This window comes from Drosophila virilis, chromosome 2 (assembly GCF_030788295.1).
Source record: "Drosophila virilis strain 15010-1051.87 chromosome 2, Dvir_AGI_RSII-ME, whole genome shotgun sequence".
Taxonomy (NCBI): Eukaryota; Metazoa; Arthropoda; class Insecta; order Diptera; family Drosophilidae; genus Drosophila; species Drosophila virilis.
The window spans coordinates 10606119-10622813 of NC_091544.1; positions in this window are offsets into that span (position 1 = coordinate 10606119).

Consider the following 16695-nt stretch of genomic DNA (forward strand, 5'->3'; position numbering starts at 1 on the left):
AACCCAGTTAACGCCCTTAGCCAAAGACGACTACACTTCGCAGTTCTCGATACAAAGCTTTAAGTACTCGATCTATTCGACACCGTCGCTGAAAACTAAAACCCAAAGAACAACAAAATACGAGCAAGGTGTAAAAACCACAGCCAGCTCAAAAGTCGAACGAGCTACACATGAGCAATAAGTAGATAAGAAAGGCCACAAGCCAAAATGCCAGTGTGGTGCACTCGGGCAGCAGCTGACGGCGAGGCCGAGGCTGAGTGATGGCCCCACCTTAGAGGAGAGACGCTGGGCGGTGCGGAGGTGTTGCATGTGGCCAGCGGATATCGAATATGTTCAAGGGGAAGCTTAAAAGTCAGCAGATTGACCGATGTCTGGCTGGGACCGCGCTTGCAGAAAGGAATTCTGAGCGCGGTGAAAGTAGTCATCCCCAACTCCAACTCCAGCTCCAGCTCCATCTTCATCTGAAGACACGACCACGGCAGCGAGTTGTTGAGATTCTGGTCCCAATAATGACACTTAAACGATGCAGTTTTTTCGTAATATGAATTTTCCTGTTTGTTGCCCGTTGGTCGCGTCAGAGGAGCGTCTCGCCATCAATTAGAACCGGGACCGCGAAGTGAAGCCACCTGAGCTGCAACTCAATCACCAGCCAACGGCCATCGGCAGCTTCTTCTAATTGCCGCTATTTTTGTTTTTCTTGTATCTTGCCTTAGTCCGGTTCGCCGTCTCAAGCCAATAGGAACCTTATGAGTTATGAGGACGTGGAAGTGTCGTATGCAATTGTGTATGGATTGTGTCGTTTGATCCAAACGTGGAGTAGAAAGCTTCTTTCCTTCTAGGGAGCATCAATTCAAACGTGCCCCTTCCATTCATATCTGCCTCCAAGCAGGCAAATTGGTACTCATCATCAGTTGACCATCATCCTGGTCAATTCAATGCCGGACATATTCGCAAATTGGTGCCATAGCATTGTCAGCATCAGTGATGCAATCTCTTTATCATCCACTCTTTCACTCTTTCGTATTTCCAATTTCAAATTTGCAAGCCGATACCCTGCTATTAGCTATATCGTCGCAGCGATTTATGCTCAAAATGGATCTCCAGAGGGAGGGACAGGGATAAATCAAGCTGTGTTTGCTTTGGGCGTTGGCAGACTAAATCGACAATGCGACGGTGCCTTTGCCAGTCCCAGAGGTAGTGTTAGATCCCGAAATGCAGTTGTATTTCTCGAGAAAAGGGGCGTCTCCACTATACGTTGCCACCAGGTGGAAGAGTCTGCCTACTTGGAAAGCTGGCGCACGGTTTGCTGAATGCCACACAAACCAATCAAGGCAACTGTCAATAGCGGCAACACCTGTTTCTAGTCATGTGTTGCTCCGCCTGCTTCCGTCCCTGCAAGACGTCTGCGACCTTGAGTCCGAGTGTCCCAATAGATTGAATGGAAATGATGGAAAGAACTGCATTGATTCACGGGTGCGATAATTGATAAATCTTATTTTTATTATTTTCAAATATTAACCAAAGCCGTTTTAAAGAAACTTGTTTCTAGGTGAATCATCACAACGAGCTAATCGCTCCTGTTAACGATCAGTTGTTCAGGTGTTAACACGCTTTTCCCTTCTGTTTCTAGCAATTTTAGCCTTATCAAGATGCTGCTCCAATTTGCTGCAACATAAAAAAGGTATCAACTTTTAAATTTATGATCGCCTCGCGTTCAGCATGCATCTAAAATGGAAAGAGGAAGAAGAATGCAAGTCCCTATTCAATAAACGAACTATTGGAAACTGTTACACTGAACTAATTGATTTATGGTCAAATGGTGTATGAGATATTTGTGGAAACCTGAGCGAAATGGAATTTGGATAGTTCAGGCGAGGCCACTTCAATGGGCTGTCCCCACTGTTCCTTGCGGTGGGTGCAGCCTTCATGGAGAGCAACCATAAAATGGTCAAGCAACATGACGCGGAACATGGCGACTGCAACTCAGCCAAAAAACATCTAGAATGGAACCAGTTTTCGAGTAGTTCCCACAGGAAGTGTTCGCTGCCGAACGCATGCCAAAAATGGCTCCCCGAGGACAAGAGAACCTGGGACGGACGACTGACCAAAGCGCAAAGCGCAAAGCCCGAAAACGATCACGATTATGATGATCATTTCAGCGATTATGGCTGCGACAGTGCCAGGTTCTGGACGGTGGCAATGTCCCCATACAATCCACTGCCCACAGCCTACTCAGTGCATGCTTCAAGAACATTTCTTGACTACAGCTCCAACTCCGACTCTGAGTCTAAGTCGGTGGCGATCAGTGCGATCGTAGCTGGAGCCGGCATTAGCAGTTGTTGTATATTGTTTCTGCATTGTAACTGTCACCTGGTGGCACTTGGCAAAGCTGCCAGAAATAATAGAAATTATATGAAATGGGCATTTGGGGAGTGTGCTTCGACTTCCGCGTTTGGTTCGGGCTGGACAATGGGCCATTTGGAGCGAAGGCAAACAGGAATGTCACTGGCCGGGGTATGATGCAATCTCCCTCGCCTTCGAAAGCCTAATTTGGCAAGTTATTACAACAATTCGTTGAATTCTCCACACATTAGCACCGCTCAACCACCTCCCCCACAGGAAGAACTCCCATTTAAAATGATGGACACGTGCCAAGTTCATTTTTCCATTCCATAGAGTGGAGTGAAGATATCTTCTATGCTATGATGGATCACTGGGGATGACACGACACTTAATAGTCGCTTTGTTGTTGCTGCTGTAGTCGGGATTGTTGTTGTTGTTGTTGGTTCTTTTGTTGACGCTATTGCTGTTGTACATAGCTCTGCCAGCTGTTCGTGCCCTGCAATTTAAGAGGAGAGTACCAGTATTTAATGCCTCTGCCTCTCGCAACTTGAGGCAACTCGAGGCTGGCGACTGATTTATGACAGCGCGAAAGATTCCACTGAGGATCTCTCGAGCTCTGCATGCATCCGAGGGCAATTTGGCACTGCCAACTGACCAAAGACGGGCGTGGCGCCGAAGCTGAGGCCTGGGCTGGAGACGAGGCCTATTACGTGATGATGTAATAATTCTTCAAGACGATGGCATTTTTATTGCGGAAAATGTTGCATAAATCAAGGCAGCAATAAAACGGAGCCCCCGTCGATCACCCCAATGGAAACAGGATGCTCCGAATACGAGACTATTTCATTCCCATTCAGCGCCATTAATTTGCACCAGGAAAATCGACTTTGACTTTGGCTTTGCGTTTTGCAAAAGTTTTCAATGCTTGCGATTTCGTCAGCGTCATGCAGCACAATGGGGATAGCGGCATAATTTGGAGTAGTTCTGGCCAAAGATCATTTTCGAGGTTCCTCTAATCAAGCACTCTGCGAGATAATCAGCGACTTGTTGCAGCAACATTGTTGCATCAACACTCAACGGCCCACGCGATCCTCGAGTGTGCTTCGCACATTAGCAAGCAAACCGCTCGCTAGGTCGCAGATCGTAGCGGCAGATGCACCACAGGCGTGAGAGATGATGGTGAGATCTGAGAGCTGTTGCTAGGGGAACGTGTTTGTCATTGCAATTGGAAGTGGATTTGCGTAGAGCCTACGCAGAGGCGGATCACTTCAAAAGATGGTGATCATAAAAGGACTTTCGTCAGCTCGCCAGTAGGAGCAGGATGTTGTATTAATTCTCATTAGTCAGTATTAAACGCTGTGACTTAACGAGAGAAATCTACTGCGATTTACATAAGATGCGTTTTTGTGGATCAGTGGGTTATTGTTAACAGCATAGATAATTGACTAGAATTGATTATCTATTTATTTGCTGATCGTTATCACTACAAATGTGCCATAATAATAATAATTAATTAGCATAGAACGGCTCTGCTTAGATCAATGACATTCTTTATGCGAATACATTATTTTCAAGAATGTTTAGTATCATATAACATAATATTCTGACTCCATTGCTTCATTTCTAATTGGACACTCCGTGCACCGACACCACTTTGCTGTCACGCTTTGTTGTTCTGCTGATTCGGGAAGAAGAATACCCGACGCCAACCCAAACACCTCGTAAATAGGCCACTGACTGACGTGATTACAATGTCAAAGTGGCCCCGAAAGGGGAGCGTGTTGTATAACTCTCTTTATTTATTATGCTCAATATAATTAAATTAATTTTGGTTCAAAACGTACCTTTCCAACAAGTTTTGCTTGTGGGCGTGACACTTGCCCAAAAACTGTATCAAAGCGTGAGCCACGAAGATCTTGGAGAGCATTTGGTATTTGCATTTCCTTCGCTCAGAGCACAAACCTGAGACATTGCGTGATTCGGCAAAAGATTCTTAACATTTCGAACACCTTTTTGGGTGTCCAGCGGGTCTGCCGATCGGTCGTTATAGAAAAGGGACCGAGGGGCTTGGCAGATCTCCAAAAGTACAAACAAAGCCACACAAAGTCAGAGAGCAAATTATTAGGCAGGCAAGCCGGGCAGAGCAGCTGAGGGAAACTACTTTTTGATGTTCGGTAATTGGCGGTTTGGCAGCACGCGAGGCGGCCACCACAACAACTGGACTAGGGATTGGGAGTAGGGGATTGGGAAGTGGGAGCTGGCAAATAGACAAACTAACAAACCAGCGCCCAAGAGACAGAGACTATTCTCCGGATTGCCGGCGCTCAAACCTCCAAATGGTAACGAGCGAGTGGATTTCGGCGTGACGCGCTTTTCGATTTCAGAGCACAGAGCTCAGAGCCGGGACCTGAGAACTGGGAACCCAGGGTTCTACCCAAGACTAAGACTTTATCTGGCCTGAGTTCGAATGTCGCTGTTGTTGTCTCTGCTGCTGTCTGCTCATTTCATAATAATTGGCAGCTTACAAATGTTCTTTCGGTTTTGATTTTGCTTCCATTTCCACTTACAATGTCTCGTATCTGAACTGTCGCGGTTTTCCAAACCCGAAGGGGAGGGGAGTTCATAGCGGTACTTTGTTCCGTTGAACTTATGAGCTCCGTCTGGCAGACGAAACAGTTCCGACATTTTTGCGGCGAATCTCTGGGTGTTGGGTAAGGAATTCAGAGCAGGCAACCGCCGTAAATAAAGTCGGCACTTTATAGGCGTGAACATTAATTAGACAGCTCAACAGCGAAGGCAGGCAGCCTGAGCCCCACCAGAATTTGGACAGGAGCCACATTACACAATAAATAAAACCCATGAAGGGCCAGGGACGTTGGTGCAGTTCCAGTTCAAGTTGGACATTTCTTTGGGCTCAGCAACCTTTTTTCGGTAGATATTCGTACAACTAATGAGCAAATGGGCTAACCGCTAAGTGCTGCTCCATCCTCCTCCTCTCTTTTTGCACACTTGCCTGTTTGGCTGCACGGTCTCCACCCTCACTTGGAGCAGTTGGCTAGTCAAGTCAGGGCGGAGTTGTTTGCGCATGCGCCGCGGCTTTGTACGCCGACCGCCGACCGCCAACAGATGCCAGATTAGCATTTAAATTGTAGTTACATTTGGCCAAACTCAAACTAAAACCAAACACAAGCACAAACTAACTGAAGCCCAGCGCTAACTTTAGATTATTTTTCATTCCGTTTAATTTTTTCTTCCGCAGAAAACTTCTTGGCGTTGCATTTTCCCGCCCTCTTCTGTGGAGCTGTTCAAACCAAACGCTTACCAAATGGAATTGTTGTCTTTGTTTTGTTTGGTTCTGTTGTTGTGGGAGCTGGAATTCCCCTCACACCCTGTCATTCAAGCACTTCAGCTGATGTTATCAAGGCCTGGCCTCGGGCAGAAGCTTTCCTCGGAGTTGGGTGTTCGGTGTTTGTTGTGTTCTGTGCTCTGTGCTGTGCCAAGGTAGCAATTTCAATATCAAAATTCGCCTAGCCTTTGGTCCGCTGCGGAAACCACAGAACGTACGAACGGCGCTCAGGTGAGTCCACAAAACGGTAAACCGCCAACGCCTTCTTTGGCATATCAGGCAACTCCCTTACCTTTTTTTAACATTTTAATCCAAATTAATTAAAATCCAGCTTCGACTGACCCACTTTCAGGACTATCCATTGACATCTGTATCTGAATTTCTACTTTTCCTACACTCCTAGTTGACGAGCAGAAAAATTGCTCGAATAGAACGCGATGATAAATTGTGAAACATTTGGAAAGAGACTTCAAAAGTGTGGCAGCCCCGCGGCGGGACTGCCAACCAGCTGAGTCGCTGTCGCAGTCGCAGTTGTAGTTGGCTCGGGTCTGTCATTATTCCGAAACGCTGCACAGGCCGATTAATTTGCAGCGTTCGTCTTAGCCGTAGAAGTACCGTAAGCGTAGGTGGCTTGATGAGCTCTGCTGCCGTTTGGTGGACCGCTCGTTGGGTCAGTTGGTGGCTTCTCCTCGCTTCAGCAGCCCACAGACTGCCCGTCGGCCAGGGCCACTAATTAATTGCGTGCTTTGACTCGGTCACACTCCAAGCGTCCCGCCGCCAGTCTGGTCCCTGGCAGGCCCCTGGGCAGGGTCTCAGATTGGGCTTGGCCGTCGTCTCAGTTATTGCTCTGATTGACGGGAAATTGTTATGGGGCCAACCAATCGGCATCTAACTGTTTGCAGAGTCTTTTTAGTTCTTTTGAGATATTTTTAGCTAGCTTCGATTAAGAGCTCGCAATTTGACAACAAAGTTCGTCTACGTGGTTATTGGATGGGTTCAATGACTTTTCAGGCTGTTGATTTGAAACCCGGCACATATCTCCAGTGTAATCGAAAGTTTCCTTGTCTCAATGCAGGCCTGAGTCACTCTGCCACGTGCAAATATTTTGTGTCCAATCATCTGACACTAGAGACATTCGAGAGTGTGCAGAATCCAAGAAAATCAAATCAAGTCAAACTCTCACTACACTCGTCTTTGCATTAGGCGGGGGCGGAGTGGGGCTTGCGAACTGGGACTGTGGACTGACGAGTGCAGATGCCAGTGATAGCACTCAAGACCATGTCGACTAATTGCGGTTATAATATCAAAGTCGACATAACGCCTCGACTCGCCTTCATCGTCTCAAGTGGAGGCCGTTAGCGGCCAGTAGATACAAATGGAGACCTGTAGAAGCCCCAGCACGAAACCGAAATGAGCCGAGAAATATGAAACACACGCAAGCGCATTGTCGGATGGTCAAGTGCCACTTGTGCGTCTACTGCGAACCAAACAACGAAACCGAACCGGGTCGGACCGGACTGGACCGGGCCGGGTGTCAGGATAATTTGCAGCCATGGCCGGGCATCCACCGACGCCACGCAAATGATCCGCATGAAATGATCGGCGGACTTAATGAACTTTCTCGCTTTTGGGGAGAATTTGCAATGGCTTTAAGTTGCAGTGCAATATGTTTGGTCTTGTTGGTCTATTGGATCTGCTGGGAAAGAGGCAAACAAGGTGAAGTGGACTAAGAAAACTGCAGCAGCTGCCAACGGAGAAACAATTATGCAGAATTTGGGTCATCTCTCGAGCATCTCAGATGGGAAATACGTTTATGTTTCTGCGGTTTAGTTAAAACTGCGATGAGATCTTTGTTTTTGTGTTTTTAGTTTCTCAGCAAAGACAAGGCGAACCAGATGCAGAGGGGTAAGAGTAATTGCGAATTAAATTCTGATTTCATTTATGATTCTTTTTCGTATTCTGATTTCAAACTGTGGGACTGCCTTAGAGTCGTTTAATTTTAACGGCATTTAAGAAAATTACAGGAATTTGTTGTTGTCGCTCCAGAAATGGGTAACAAGTGACGAACATGACACTCATCACGATCGAAGGAATTCGGTGGCACTCTTCTTCTGTTGACTATTTTACCAATAAGGCACCGTCGTGCTCATCACCATCACCACCACAGTCAGGGTGTCACGCTCTTAACCAGATTTCAGCTCCTCCTCTTGTTAGATTTTCTGCCTCATCCTTGTCAGCTAATTGTTCGTGGGCTTTTCGTCTTTGGCAACCTGCTGATTTTATGTTTTGAGCAAAGATTTCTGCTTATGTCCCACTTCTGGACTTTTGCTGTCCCTTGGGACCGTGCTGATCTTTGATCAATGATCACAGATCGCTCATCGTTCGTCGTTGATGTATCCACGTTTTTATCTGTTTGTCTCCTGCTTTGGCTGTCAAATGCCACGCAAGGTTAAGTCGTTCACTTCTAATGCGCGTGACCATTATAAGTGAGGTCCGTCTCTCTAATGGCGATTATTCCCATAGTACATATATCATATGACAGAGAAACCGTTAGGCAGGGCATTATAATGATCATACTGATGACAAATGGACGACCCGAGAGAACTGTAAAGGAGAAGGACGCGAAGGCTGCAAATGCTTCATCAGCTTCGCTTAATAGCTCGCTCATCTGCCTTGCTATAAAGGAGGGGTTACTGGGAAGCTAGCTAGTTACTTTAAGCACCCCATTGAGGAGCTAAAAGACCGGTCAACTTTGTGTGGAACGCATTCCGATTCGAGCCATGTGTCTCCTGGACCACCTGGTTGGATTATGAGGGGACTGCGTAAATTCAAACCATCCCAGTACTCCACATGCTGATGTGAATTTGCGTTAACCAAATCGCAAACAAATCGAGGCACGCTACCTTATAAGCCTTGAGTTGTAGGCAGGTATCCAAGCTGAAGTCGACTCCAGCTCTAGATCTCCCTCGTTCCTCCCCTGGCAAGTGCGTGAACTGACCGCCTCCCACTGACTGCCTTGTATTTTCTTGGCTGCCAATGCGACGCGCTTGTCCGATTGGCTTTCATTGATACCGTCCTGCACTAGGATAGTCTCTAGTTCGTTAGCGGCTGCCTCACCTACTTTTCGCTGGAGCCATGGCTCAGAGCTCCCACCATGCCCCAGTGCGTACTGCCTCCTCCGTCTGTGGTTTCCAATTTCGTGGCGCTGTCATCGCCTACATTGTCGTCGTGTTGCTGCTGCTGAGATGTTGAGCTGTTGTCCTATTGCAGATCTTTCGCCAACGCCCATTAAAGCCAACAGACGGTAATGCGTTTCAATTACAAGCCCGAATTTCATTGGGCCGCTCTGATCTTCACGAGATAAAGAAAAAATGCGATCGCAATGGGAGCTTTGTGGTTTTCTTTGTCTGTGGCAGAGAAAGTGTTGGAAATTGCTCCACAAATTGCAATTGCAAGACGGGAACGATCCTATGTAATCCTTCTAAGTAGCTGTCTGACTGGCACACATTTGCATTTTCACGTACATGAGAGAGGTTCAATTAAAAGACCAGCGACAACAACAATAGCAACAACAATGACAACAACAGCAACTGTTGCTGCTGTTCTGTAGCCATGTTTCACTTGACTTTAATTGGATTTTGTTTATTTTTGGGCACAATTCGGGGCCCACAACTGGCGACGGCTCGCGGAATGCGACACGACACACGATGACAAATGTTGATATTCAAATGACACCGTTGGGGGCGGAGGATGCGGGCAGTGGGCGGTGGGGAGTGGAAAGTGGGCGGCCGCCACTTGTTGCACTTTTGTCACAGCTTTGGCCAAAGCCAAAGTCAAGAGTAGCTACAGCCCGATCCGAACGACACCCGCAACTGGCATTCCAATCGATTGTTGGCCATGTTGCGGGATGCCTGTGGTCGACTCTTGTCGTGGTTGGGTGAGAAAAGTAAACCGTTTGAGCTGTTGTCTGAGTTGGAGCTGTTGCTGCCTCAATCTATTCCTTCTCCTTTCAACGCTACCAGGCAGCAGATGTTTGAAATGTTTGCGCGACTTTGTCAACGCTCCAGCTCCAGCTCCCCTCCGCGGCTTCTCAATCGTTTCCAATTGAATAGAGTGAAAAATGTCCATGGCACCTGTCAGCAGATGCGAATGCGTGCTTGAATGGGGAAGGCAAACACTTCTGGTACCGTTGCATAGAAAACAGAGGGATCCACTATAGCTACTAAGCAGATTAATCTCCCCACACAATTAGCTATCCAAAGAGGCTGGTAAAACTCTTAGCTCATGCAACTCATATCCAACTAGAATGCAGCTCGTGTGTAAATCAGTGGAAGAGTTTTTCGATTTTCTCTGTGTGTCAGTGGGTGAATATATTCCACAAATTGGGTTAAAATTTCAATTTCCATAAAATTAGCAAAGTTGTAGGAGCAGCTGCTGCCTTAGAAAGTGCATTTCCATATGCATTGGGAATAGCTGCACACCAAATTTGCTCTGCTCCAAACGTTCCTCACGTTTTCACTTATCTTCGAATAAGGAGCTCAGAATTCCTCCCAACAAAATGTGTCAATAATTAATTGTATTCAATTAAAGCACGTTGCCCGCCCCTGATCCTGATCCGATTGCTGGGTTAATTAAGATGCATCCGTGTCGCTGACTGCCAACGAGAGGTCGCAACAACTGGTTCGATTCAACTTAAAGATATGTTATATCCATTAGCGTATTGTTGTTGTTTCCGTCGAAACATAGGATATGGATCTACAGAAGTCTCATTTGCTGCAGTTGGCAATTGTGTAAACGGTTTTGGGTAAGAGTGCAACTAAACATCAATTAGCCCAATTCCCAGGCCGTTGCCACTTTGGCTCTGCCCCACACTCGGTCGGTTTCTGTTTCCACTTCGCTTTCATGTTGCATGTGGCTCACGTTGCATTTTGGCAACGTTTTCAGTTGCAGTTACCTATTGCCAGTTGTCTTCTGCCAGTGCCAGTTGCCCTTACCATAGCCAGAGTCTCTGATTAGAGCCGCTCGTCTTCACACAAGAGTGAAATTTATTGCAATTTTCATTTTATTTATTTGCGTTGTCTACTTTGCTGCCCGCCAACTGCCAACCGGCAACAGCTCGACCCCTTGTCCGAGTGCCTTTCCCATATTATTTCATTGTTCGGCAATGAAATGTTCCACATGCCATCGCCAGTGATTCTCTCAGTGGGCAGTGAGCAACTCATGTGACTCCGGTCATCTGGTCATCTCGTCTGATCTGCTCACCTCCTGCCCGACTCTCGCTGCTTCTTTCGCTGTCTCACGTGCCATCGAGAGTGCGTTTTCACTTCGCAGCAAACTTGAAAGTGATTCTAATCACATGAATTTAATGAAATAATGACAATCGAAATGGAGAATGTAAGTAGAATCTCTCAACTTGCTCGCTGTCGGAGTCTTTATGGTTACTTGGCAATTCTGCGTGCCACCCGAGTAAACATTTCACTCATGTCGAATGTCAAACAGACGGGGCTCGCAGTAAATCAAATCCCCACATCGAAACACATTAAGCCAGTCTTCAAGGTCTATCTCTTCTAGAAGAGACAGTGGCAACATCCTAGGCATTCGGGAGCTCGGGTCCAATGTTCCGATTTTACACATTCAAGTCACGATTTTGACCAGAAAGCCAAGAGATGAAAGATGAATCTTGTCAGAATCGACAATGCATCATTTGCAATAAATTCGATGATATTGGTCAAACATATCGAATTCCATCGACTATATTAAAATGTATAATATTACCAATGGCTGTACAGAGTCACAGAAAGTTTAGCAAATGGATAAGAATTCCATCAATTCACAAATACGAATACGAATACAAATACGTTCAATTCAAGTCTTTTGTTAAAAGTGAAACCGCTAAAAGACGATAATAGTCCACAGTTTAGTGAATTATGTGGCACGAACCACAGGTGAAGAGTCAAGAGTATCGAAGAGTATCATTAACACCCTGCAATGTCATTTACTATACAGCTTTCGACCCGGGGCTTTCAGCAGGTTAAGAGTGTTTCTCCTCGCAGCTGCCTGAAATTCCAGTTCACGCACAAAGTTGACGCTCTCCACGCGACCTGCCTGTCAAGATCTATGCAAATAATCATAAAACTTATGCGAAACGGCAGCAGCTCAAATTGCTTTGGCCTACAATGACCCACAGACGGGGTGAAAGATGAATTTTGGCTGAGAACTTTTGCTTTCTTTTTGCAAAAATCGGTCGCTTCAATTAGCTGTCTAATGATTTATGATAAATGAAGCAAATTATATGTGAGCAGAAAAAATCGAATCCAAACTCACGTGGATGAAAGTGGAACTCTGTCAAAGCGAATGCCTGCAGACGGGGCGTATGCGCCACGCAGCATCGAATTTGCTTTCGAGGGGGCTTTTACTGGATTGGGAAATAATTAAATAAACGAAAGGTCTCGTTGGTTGGCTGCAAGATTAATGATGTGTACCCGGGAATGCTCACAATCAGCTTACACAAATTTGCTAATCTTGCATCTTCCTCCAAGAGAACATCATCCAAACACAATTTACAACAAAGTTGCTTCAGCCGGTGACAGAGACGGAGACATCGGGACGGCTGAACAAAAAAGTGTCGTGAACTTTGTGCCCCGTTGGGATCTGGCTGGTTGGCTGGCTGGCTGGCTGGCTGGCTGACTGGCCGGTTGCACAATGTCAATACCGCTGACGCTGCATGACCCAACCACAGAATCCAGAATCCCGGCAAGAATCGCCTATCAGCGCTGACATCGTCTAAACAGCAACAGGCAACAACATGCAACAAATGATGGAGAGCACTAACAAGACTTGATCCTGGTGCTCCTGTTAGATGTGCCCATGCCCCATCGCTGCTTTACACTACTGGCACAATTTCCAAGCAACAGACAGCGGACAGATGTTAGCGGCGAGCTTCCCGTTGCTTTTGCTGTTTTTATTGCTGTTGTCTTCATTGTTGAGCATTTTGTCAGCGACATGTAAAGGTTTAAATAGACATGCAAGCCAGGCCACAAGGAGGAGCTGCTTTGAAGCCTGGACTACTAGATTTGCCATAGTTCTAACGTGGGTGAACCGTGAGCTCGTAACTTTAGCTCGTACAAACTATTTACAACTGGCGTAAGATGCACACTTTTGATAGCATTTAGGAAATTTATGCAAGAAATGCCGAAACGCGAAACAGTGGGGTCCAGCAGCAACATCAACAGCACCAGCAGAAACAGCAGCAGCAGCAACAGCAGCAGCAACAACAATAGCAGCGGCTGCAACAGTTGAGCTGGAGGGAACAACATCATTTAAAGCACGAGCTGACTGTCTCCTGGTACATTATTTGTGGGTGTCATGCATGAGAGCTGAGCGAGTTGTCATAAATAAATGGAGGTTGGACTCAGTGGCTACAGATGAAAGTGGGTTAAGGGCGCATTCGGGTGAGACGTTGCCGTCATGTGACCGGCATCTAACTCAATTGAATTGTACTCCTACTATGTAAATCGACATAATCAACTTTTCAATTTGGCATGCAATCTGCGGACATTTCTCAGGCGCATTTTCATTTGGACGTGCGGCTAGCTAGACATAACTCTTCTGCCTGGCTAACCTTCTACCCGGGCCCCGCCGCTGCCAACTGGTTTGAGCATGTGATTTATGCTTGGGGCAGTATCTTGGCCATATCATATTACCTACTCCTACAAGTCGAGGCAATATATCTTCGCTTATGACTGACATCCTTTTCGCTTTTCACTGCATTGTTTTTGGGCCGCAAATGCGGTCAATTGGCCAGCCGCGCGTCTCTCCTTCCCTGCCTCTCCCTCTCTCTTAATCTCTATCTCTCTCTGTCTCTCATTCTACACATATGTGAAGCATATGCGCTAGCCCTGGTTGGCCTGGCCTAGTGTGGCCCAAACCTGGCCAGCTTCTTGGCTGCTGCTCATTCGCATTTTATGCTTGCATTGTTCGATGCGCCATGCAAGCGGCAGATTTCGGCTTTTATTTGTTCATTATTGGCCAAGATATACGTCGCTTTTAAATGAGTTATTGAGCAAATGGATGTACGAGTCGTATGCTTGCTTGCCGACATACACACGTACTCAATACCATGACATACACTACGATACCAAAAGAACTTGCTGGCACCCAGTCTGTTTTCCTGCTAATCGTGGCCAAAGCCGTTTGCGGCAGTTGCCGTTGTTTTCTGGCTGTGCCAGTTAACTTTAACAAACTAACTAACTCGCCTATGTCAGCAGCAATCTATACAATGGCTTAACCTAACTGCTATTCTTGATTTCAAAACCACTTGCAATTAGCTGATAAAATACAAATAAAAAGAGAGAAGAGTCCTCCTACAAAGTTCCGAAGATTAAATACCCTTGTTGACATTTGGAAGTGCACTATATATTATTCTTATATGAGTTACGTAATGCTGGTTTGAATATAGTCTGGTAAAGATTTCGAGTCTAACAGATATCGCTTGATACCGATCAGGAATATATTTAAGTTAAAGCTTTCAAGCCTTAAAACCAATTAAACAGCTGCCAATATGGGAAAATGAGTAGTATACAGTCTAGTTCCCTTTAATCGCATTCAATTAAAATACCATGTGATGTAGGTAACTTCGTGAGCATCAAAAGTCAATTTTCCACTTAAATTGTCGTTACTCAGATGTCCAAATAGTTGAACATAAGACGAGTTCAACAACACATCTGCCGTGTCTAATGTCTTGACAAAGAATCAAATTGTTGTGGCACCTTAAATAGCTTACAGGATTTGAATCGAATCGTTAAGAGAGTTGACCGATACGTGTTGAAAGACCATTAAATGGCAAGAGATTCTAATTTTTGCGCATTTTAAGACCTCAAATACAGGTTTAATTAAAAACACGTTTAAGGAAATAAAATATTGAGACAGCTTAACGCTATCTAATTGAAATGACCGCAAGTTTGGGTCAACGTCTGTACGATTTATTTAATTTGAACAACTAATAATACCTTAAGCGCATTATGCATACATTTTCATTCTGTAGCCGATCTAAATGAGCCTTAAATAGTACACAGAATGATTATAATTAAAGGCCCTTGGGAGGTCTTCAAAACAAAACAAACACGATTAGCTAATGTGATCGTTCAAGCTGGTAAAAGAAAAATTTCTGTTGTTTTTACGGTTTGTGAATAGAACAGACCGAATATATGAATAAATTTTGTACAAAACAAACAATTCAACTTAGTAACCGTTAGAGCTAATGGACAACATAGATATATAAGATAACCGATATATTAAAGAGTGCTACTGTGTGACTAGCTAAGTTGTAAAAGAGAGAGAGAAAAAGTGACACCCATTGATCAGGGCCAAGAGATTTCTGTTTATCACACAAACTTTTATAATATTAATAGCCCTATTAGCTTCGTACCGTACCCGGAACGCAACTTTCTTTCCGACTTTCAATCAAGACTTTCAGATTTTACAAAACCACACCTATTCTTACAGGTTCTAAAGCCTTACATTGGCCAGTAACTGTCTCATTAAAGCGTTTACGAATGTCACACGAGAACTGGCTGTCGCCAAAACTGACCTTAGGGCCAGTCTGCCGTCTATTAGTCGCTCTCAACTTAAGTCGCTTTTTATGGTGCCTAATATGAGGGCTTATGTCAGGCCTACGGGAATTATATTTCATACAAACGTTAGGCTAAGATTATGCACTAAGCTTTGGACAAATATTTACAAATACATAGATGAATCGTTTAAAAATATGCACTTCTTGCATAAAATAATAATAATAATAGATTATAGAAAAAAATATTTTTTGTTTTTAGGTGTATATAATTCCGAAAAACGAAATGTATTGAAAATATGTTTTGCGGTGATTTTTAGCGGCAATAAAGTATATTGCCGTCTGAGTGAAGTCTTGACTATCGCAAATTAATTATTTTGAACTTAACTAATAATAATTGACCTACTTCAAGATAAAGTCTTGTTGGTTGGGGCACACTAATTTTTGATAAGTATATATTTAAATAGTAAAAATTATATTATACTTGCATTTATTTAATATGCTCAAAAGCTGGCCGACACATGGTATCTGCTAGCCTTGCACTCTCTCAACAAGCGCATGCCAACTTGTTTTCAAATAGAGGCTTTAGCCAAACATATTGAACAAATAGAAAAACTCTATGTTTGATTTATGCATTTGACCGCGTCTTGCCACAAATAGATGCCTGCACTTGTGTAACTTCGCCCACTTTGAAGCCCACCCACTTGTCTAGCCGCCAAATTTTTACATAATTTAGCTGCTGCCGCAGCTACTACTGGCAACAGCTTTCAACCATTTACACCCACTCCTATTAGCTAGCATTCAAGTGCAACACACGACTCTTGTTTCGCAGGAAAGCTCAGACTTTGCTGTGGCATCAACTGCCACTTGGTGCAGAATGTGCAACACACTAGTACCGTTAGACGCCCACGGGACCGCCGGTGCCGGTGCCAGTGCCGGTACTGATGCTGATGCTGGGACTGGTGCCAGCGCAGCCGACACAATAAATAATATGTAACAAAATCGATACCGCCGTCTGTGAGTTATGAAGTCGATTTGGTGGCGCGTGCGCGGCAGCAATAGCAGTTGCCACAAAACTGTTGAGTCGCCGTTTACTGTTCTACTCGTATCTTTGGCTCAGTTAATTTCCGCTTTGGCCCAGAGCGCAGCGATTTGCAGATTATTGTGGGTCAGAATGGGCAACTGGTAATTGCGCAGGAGTCCTAAATTAATCAAATCCCCTTTCATAGGCCATATTCGTTACCAGTCGAATTGCATCTGCGTTCAAATACTTTCTCACACGCTTGGCCAGCGACCAATGAAAGTGAACCGAACCTTGTCAGCTTTGGAGGCGGCTACACAAAAATTCACATGATTCTTTCAATGACTATGCACACAGATACATAAATCATTTGTTTGCTCAAAAATTCAAATCGTTTCATCTGCCACGGCCAACGGC